At 44.5% G+C, this 8,051-nt stretch overlaps 1 pseudogene; it reads right to left on the bottom strand.

Moving 5' to 3' along the window:
* Positions 1-3,509: 3,509 nt before the first annotated feature.
* On the bottom strand, positions 3,510-5,911 carry LOC119511237 (annotated as a pseudogene).
* Positions 5,912-8,051: the final 2,140 nt, after the last annotated feature.

The following is an 8,051-nucleotide window of genomic DNA, read 5'->3' as shown; positions in this document are numbered from 1 at the left end:
CTGACAGCCCCTCCTCCCCCGGGACTGAGCCTGGCAGGGAGGGGCGTGGGTCCCCTGGCCGCAAAAACTTACAGATTTCGCTGATCTCAGCAGTTCCACGTTTTCATGAGTGTTGTATGAAGTATGCCCAAAGTCAGATTGCTCTGTGGTGTCCAGTCCACGCAGTTCCTGGCTTTCTACCTACTTTCCTGGAGGAGTAACTAAAACATACAGCTCACCAGTCTGCTATCTTGCCCCGCCTCCTACCATGTGATCTTTACTGGAAATCTTTATTTCTTCATGTGGTTTCAGTCAATTGTTTAGTGTCCCTTCCTTTCAGCCTGCTTAGGACTGATCTACTGGTGATGAAGTCTCTCAGCTTTTGATTATCCGGGAATGTTTTCATCTCCCCCTCATTTTTATCCTTCAGGTGTTTGTGAATTCTCCAAGTCTCTGATGGTTATTGACTTCTATTTGTATTCCATTGTGGTCAAAGAATGTGCTTTGAACAAATTCATTTTTTTATTTTTTATTTTATTGAGGCTTGTTTTTATGTCCCCGCATACAGTCCATTCTGGAGAAAGATCCGTGATCACTAGTGAAGAACGTGTGTCCCAGTGACCTGGGATGTAATAGTCTATATATGTCTGTTAAAAGTCTCTATATTTCTTTCTCCTTTCTTTGTTTCTCTGTTGGTAGGGCTCTCTTTAGTATCTGAAGTAGGGCAGGTCTTTTATTAGCAAACTCTCTCAGCATTTGTTTGTCTGTGAAAAATTTAAGCTCTCCCTCAAATTTGAAGGAGAGTTTTGCTGGATAAAGTATTCTTGGTTGGAAATTCTTCTCTCTCAGAATTTTAAATATGTCATGCCACTTTCTTCTCGCCTCCATGGTGGCTGCTGAGTAGTCATTACTTAGCCTTACGTTGTTTCCTTTGTATGTGGTGAATTGCTTTTCTCTTGCTGCTTTCAAAACTTGCTCCTTCTCTTCAGTATTTGAAAGTCTGATCAGAATATGTCTTGGAGTGGGTTTGTTTGAATTTATTCTATTTGGAGTTCACTGGGCATTTATGCTATGTGTATTTATATTGTGTAGAAGGTTTGGGAAGTTTTCCCCAGCAATTTCTTCAACTACTCTTTCTAGACCTTTACCCTTCTCTTCCCCTTCTGGGACACCAATGAGTCTTAAATTTGGACGTTTTATTTTATCTATCATATCCCTGAAATCCATTTCAATTTTTTCAATTTTTTCCCCATTCTTTCTTTTGTTCTTTCATTTTCTGTTCTGTGTGCCTCGAGGAGGCTGAGTTGTTGTTCAACTTCCTCTAATCTTGTATTATGAGTATCCAGAGTCTTTTTAATTTGGCCTACAGTTTCTTCAATTTCCATAAGATCTTCTATTTTTTTATTTACTCTTGCAGTATCTTCTTTATGCTCTTCTGGGGTCTTCTTTATGTCTTTTATATTCTGTGCCATGCTCTTTTTCAAGTCTTTTATATCCCATGCCATGCTCTCATTGCCAGTCTGTAGTTCTTTGATTAATTCTTCCAGGAACTGTGTGTCTTCGGATCTTTTGATTTGAGTGTTTGGGTTCGGGTTCTCCATGTCGTCTGGTTTTATCATATGCTTTAAGATTTTCTGTTGTTTTTGGCCTCTTGGTATTTGCTTTACTTGATCTTTAATTTGTTAGAATTGCAGCTTGGTGACATACACTTTCTCTAGCTAACCAGCAGATGGCATCCGTGAGTCACTTATTCCCCTCAAGTCAGTTCTCCCCAACTTTGTGTTATGTGGGGATCTGATTCTTTTGGGGTCCAATTGGTGCACTTAATTTGGGTGTGTTGTTGGTGTTGTCTGTCCTCAATGAGGGGTGTGTGCCTGAGTGGTTAGGGAGGAAGGGCAGGTCTAACAATCAAATCTCCCAGGTGTTCCCGGAGATTTAAGGCTGTTCTCTGCCACTGACCCCAAAGTCCTTGGTATTGGCGTAGGTTCCCTGGGATTTCCGAGCGGATCCCCCCTCCCTGCTGTGCTTTTCCAGGACCTCTGCTGAGGCGGGGGGAGGGCCGTTCCACGTCACAAGTGAGCACCAGCCTCCAGGGAAGCCCTGGGCCGCTGGGCTGTGTAGGGGCGTTCCCATCCCACTTTAAAGATGGTTGAATGGGACACGTTAACTGCCCCCTTTCCGCACAGCTCCGCTCTCCCAGCTCTTGGACAATCAGCCGTGGTTGTATTCAAGGCCACTGTCCATGGCCGATATTGTGTCGTGTGAGCGGTGCTGCGGGAAAGACTCCCTGTCAGGCTGGGTTTCTTGGCTCAGCTCTGTGCTGTGTGTTCAGCCCCAGGCAGGAGTAGCCCCGCCCGCTGGGGAGACGGCTGCAAGTCATGCGTTTTTTTTTTGTTTTTTTTTTTTCTCCTTTTGGCTCTCCTTTGCTCCCTGGACCTGAGACAATCAGCAGTGGGTGTGGGAAGGGGTCTCCTCCACCCGAGACGCCGAGGCGTTAGTCCAGACTGCTCCCGTCTTATCTGCAGCTATTCCTGGGCTTCTTTTTTTTTTTTTTTTTTTTCAAAAACGCCAACCCACCGTTTCCCCACACCACAGCATGGCCGGGGGACTCAGCCGACACACTCACTTGTTTCAGAATGCAGACTCCTGGTTTCACCAAACACACGTTCCCTGTGGCTTTAGCAGGACTTGTCCGGCTGGTGCTACTCTGGAAGTGGAGTTTTGGGTCACTTTCTGGTTTTTTATCTAGTGTTTGCCATGGAGGTGTTTTTTTCTCTATCTCACCTAGCTGCCATCTTAGGTTCCTCCGTTTTGTCCCTTTTGACAGTGGGTTATTCCCCCCACCCCCTGTGTGTATGTGTGTGTGTGTGTGTGTGAGAGAGAGAGAGAGAGAGAGAGAGAGGGAGATTGAAAGAGGTTTTACTGACCACTGGATTTTGATGTGGTACAGTAGAGATTGAGAAGCCAGCACAGTGCAGGACTCTTCTTGTTCTATGCAATTAGTGTGGGATGTTGAGTCATTCTAGCCAGGATTTGAATTGAATTTGTGTGTTCTTGTTGCTCTGGTTACCTTCAGGGCAGCCCTGGCTTCAAATTATTTGGTTGCCTTGTGCTTAGGGTGGAGGCCTGGTTGCTGGAAGGTTTTCCTCTGTGTTCATGCTCCAGCCCCAGCTTTCAGTTTTCTATATCCACCTTCCCCTCAGGGTGGGTTTTCACCCTGCTTGGTGCTTGCTAGCCTGGGTTCTGGAGGCAGAGCATGGTTTTCTGTTGTCCTACTTTAGTTTCAGTTTTAGGCAGGCCCCATGCCCCTGTGTCTGGGGATGGGATTGCTCAGTGACCCTGTTCCTGTCCCAGTGGTAAGAGACCTCTAAAGGCCTGGGCCCAGGATGCTTTCATGCCATGCCTCCTAGAGAAGGCTGTTTCCTTTTCTCTTACCAGGCCACAGAGAATCTCCCCTCTGCTCTGGGAGAGACAGGGTTTGCTACCCTTGCCTCAGCAGAGAAAGACTTTTGTTTCCTGGGGGAGAAGAATCATGTGGGGCTCTCTACCTTTTCTTCAGTGGCAGCCTCTTCCCTGCTCCAGACCTGTACCACGGAGGTCTTGAGCCCCCAGGGAAGCTCTGTGGAGGAGAGGGAGAGCGTGCAGACTCTCATTGTGTCTGCGGGTCCCCGGGTTCTATGCCCTCTGCGAGCCCATGATGGGCCTTTAGCAAAGTCAGATGGCTCTTGGAATTCCTCCTCTCTGCCTGTATGGAGTCCAGCCTTCCTCCCGTGCTCCAGGAGAGGCAGACGTCCAGTCCCGTTCCTTCTTGGAGGCCCTGGGCTTTCCTTAGATTTCAGGCTAGCTGGGGATGCTATGACCCTGGCTTTCTGATGTTTCAGGAATTTGTGTATTATCCAGATTTTTCTTGTTGTTAGAGTGGAAGCAACACTCCTCCAGCTGTCTACACTGCAGCAGGAGCTGGAAGGCTGTGTGATTCTTTGAGTAACCTACCTCCTCTGTGTTCCTGAACAAACTCAGTCCCGGGGAGCCTCCTGCTTCCAGCCTGGCATGCCCCAGGTTCTGTCAATTATTCCAAATAAGTTATATTAATTTTTGAATTCAGAGTGAGGTTCTCTCCTGGAAGAAGATATTTTTGCTTCATTCTTTCTCTGAACTTTCCTCCTGGACCTTCTGCTCAACCTCCAATGCCTTAACCTTTGGCAGTCTTTTCATGAATTATGGAGACTGTCGATTACCTCTGCCTCCTAACTTTATGGATAATGGAATTTACAGAGATATTTTCATTCTGTTTTTCTGTTTATGATTTCCAGAAGAAGAAAAGGAAAGATGCTGATTTACAGAGCCATCTTCATCCTAGAAATCCCATTTCAATTTTCCTTTTCTTCACTGGTCAAACAAATTTCTGATCTATAATTTAATCTATGGTTGTAAGCAGCCAGAAGGAATTGCCAGGGATAACTAGACATAGTTCATGATATAATTCCCTTTTAAAATCAATAAACTGACACCCTGGATTTGAAATCTGACACTTGTGCCTTTGAGCAATGTGGAACCCTCCTCCAGGAGGGTGTCCCTGCCCCCCCCCCCCAAACTATTCCACCCCATGGAGCCCTCCCGTTGTACTTGGGAAACTTTCCCACCAGTGGCCATATGATACAGATATTTTCTGTTTATATGAGTCTCCCCTACTAGCTATAGTCATCTTTGATGCTCAACATTTAGACCAATGTCTGGAAATGCAAGTGCTTAAAAATCTTATCAGTCCCTGGTTCCTGTGCATCTCATATCCAATGCTTTATCCCACCAACTCATTGCAAGAGCAAGAAGACTGGAAGAGTAGACTATAACCAAGCAGAGTAAAATGTGTATGAATAAACTGAGGATCAGCTGAAAATCAGTAAGAATGAAGTCATTCTTAAAAATAGGTTTAATGAAGAAATGTTTTTCCCCCCAAATACTTCCTGAGGCAATCATTACTGTATGAGTTTTGGACAATTCTCTTCCTCTTTCTCCTCCATCCTTCTGTCAAATTTATTGCGGCACGATTTACATAGAATAAAATCCACGCATTGCAAGTGTATGTTGACTGACTTTTCTTTTCTTTTCTTTTCTTTTCTTTTCTTTTCTTTTCTTTTCTTTTTTTCCTTTCCTTTCCTTTCCTTTCCTTTTCTTTTTTCTTTTCTTTTTTTTTGGGGGGGGGTGCCAAATTACTTTATTTGAAGGAATGGTACAAATGAAAGAACTTGGTGGATGTTCATACAACTTATAGAAAAGGTAAAGGTGAACCCAACATGCATGCAATTGTCGTGGTGACCACAGAAGTCACCCTTTGACTCTGGGGAAGACGATGTAGGTGTAGCTGTCATCATCACTGTTTCCCTGAGTGTGCTTGTCAAAGAGATACTCTGCCCAGCCTGAATCCAGGGCCCCCATCTTGCACATGTTGGTTATATAGTCACCCAATTCTTTGATGGACTTCACTTGCTCATTCAGTTAATGGGTCTCAATGAAGTCACACAAGTGGGGGTCATTTTTGTCAGTGGCCAGTTTGTGCAGTTCCAGTAGTGACTGATTCACCTTGTTTTTCCAAGTGTAATGCATACTGCATTGCATTCAGCCCACTCTCCCAGCCTTCTCGTTCTGGTTTCTTGATATCCTGAAGGAAGATTCGGCCACCGCGTTGGTTTTGTAGCTTCATAAGTTTCTCTGCATGTTCCCTCTCCTCATGAGATTGGTGAAGAAAATGTTTGGCAAAGTTCTTCAAAGCCACATCATCACGGTCAAAGTAGTAGGACATCAACAGGTAGACATAAGAGGCCTAGAGCTCCAGGCTGACCTGGCGGTTGATGGCGGCCTCTGCGTGGTTGATGGCGGTCTCTGAGTCCTGGTTGTAGTTCTGGCGCACCTGCGATGGGGACGTGGTCGTCATGGTGGGCGGGTGAGGAGAGGAGGAGGCGGTGGCTGTGCGGTGCTGGAGCGGTGGCAGAGGGCTGCTCAGAGTGACGGGCCGACGGAGGGCGAGCGCCAGTTCTGTTCAAGCATCGTTGAAGCAGGAAATCACAACGACTCTCCGCAAAAATGTCCAGCCGTTCACTGACTTTTGATAAATATAAATACCAGTGTCACCACTGAAATCAAGATATAGGACATTCATCCCACCACGTGGACTCCTTGACAATCAATTTTTTCTTCAACCCCGGACTCAGGCAATAACTGCTCAGCTTTCTTTCACCAAAGATTAGTTTTGAGTGTTCTAGGACTTCCTATAAATGGAATTAAAGAGTATGAAATCCCTTTGTTCGGCTTCTTTTGCAAAGCATATTGTTTGTGAGGTTCATTCATGTTGTTGTGGGAATTAATGGTCTGTCCTTTTTATTGCTGAGTAATATTCCATTCATCAGCTAATGAAAATGTGGGTTATTTCCAGTTTTTGGTTATTTTGGATAAAGCTGCTATTGACAATTATGTCAAGTCCTTTGGGGACATATGTTTTCAGTTCTCTTGGGTAAATACCCATGAATGGAATTGCTGGACCATATGTAAATATATGTTTAACTTTATAACAATCTGCCAAACTGTTTTCCAAAGTGGTTGCTCCCTTTCATACACCAGCAGTGTACAAGTGCTCCAATTGCTCCATGTTCTTTCCAACACTTGGTGTGGCCAGTCTTTTAAATTTAAATTTGTATTTCAGCCACTCTAATGGGAATGAAGTGAAACTTTGGGGAGATACTCTCAAAATACATATATATCCCATTCCTTAGCAAACTTTTAATCTAGTTATTTATTTGTTTATATCAGTATGGGCTCATCATCTTTTATTTTATTTGATGGATTATCATCTAGAACTTTAAAAATAAAGACACCCAAGCTTTGACTTTCCCTTCAATTCTCTTGCAGAATGCCACAGTACTGGGGTGGATGTTTCTCTGGCTGGCCAAGAAAATATGCAAGTTTTTCAGTTCTCATGACAAAACGTCAAGCATGACATTAGCCTGATCAGACTCTAATCCCATGGGCCTTTGTCTTAACTTGTTTGCTGCTATCTCAAGTTCCTTGTGAAAATCCAACTAAAATAACAAGTAGTTGAAAGTTACGGTTGAAAGACATTCTAACAATCAATTCTTCAAAACTCTTGAGTTTCAACTTCACTGGAACATTAAAAAACAACTCAAACCCACAATGACACTCTGAGCTTCATCATTTTCTAAAAAGTCCCAGGTCTTGGCCCACCTGTCTTTTCCTTTCAAATTCTAACACACTGATCCCCATCGCATTGCTTCGTCAACCTCATCGACCATCCTAGTGCTCCTCTGCTCTTTGAGAAACCTCCTCCCCCTTGCCTTCCTTCCCAGCCTGTTGACCCTGTGGGTCATTCATGTCACCCTCTCTCTTCCAGTTGGTCGATTCCCTTGGCAATTTGACCAAACCTCAGTCTTATGCAGTGACCACCTGCTCCTCTGCCTTATACTCAGGCTGCTAAACTCTGCTGACAGAAATTCCCACCTGGCTCACACTCTCCAAAATTATGTTTCCTAAACTCAGCTGGGACACAGTACCGACTGGTAAGGATCTGGAATGTCTACAGACCCAGAAGAAAAGCTATCTTCTAGAAAATAAGAACAATTAATACCTGACTGCTCTATATGGGTGTATGTGCTGGTTTAGATCTGTTACGTACCCCAGAAAACACCACATTCTTTTAATCCATTCTTGGGGGGGGGGTCGATTGTGGTTGGGGCCTTTTGATTAGGTTGTTTCCATGGAGATGTGACCCTGCCCATTCAAGGTGGGTCTTAATCCCCTTGCTGGAGTTGTTTGTGGGAGAATAAAAGGCAGAGACATTTTGGAGAGAGCTCAGAGAAGCTAAGAGAGACATTTTGGAGAGACATTTTGGAGAAAGCCATTTTGAAACCAGAACCTAGGAGAAGGACCAGCAGACATCACCATGTGCCTTCCCATGTGACCAAGGAATCCCAGAAGCCATCTGTCTTACTTTGGACAAAGTATCTACCTTTTGATGCCTTCCTTAATTTGGACATTTTCATGGCCTTAGAATTGCAAGTTTG

This window comes from Choloepus didactylus, chromosome 16 (assembly GCF_015220235.1).
Source record: "Choloepus didactylus isolate mChoDid1 chromosome 16, mChoDid1.pri, whole genome shotgun sequence".
Taxonomy (NCBI): domain Eukaryota; kingdom Metazoa; phylum Chordata; class Mammalia; order Pilosa; family Megalonychidae; genus Choloepus; species Choloepus didactylus.
The sequence above is the reverse complement of the archived record's forward strand: the minus strand, read 5'-3'. Positions and strand labels throughout refer to the sequence as shown.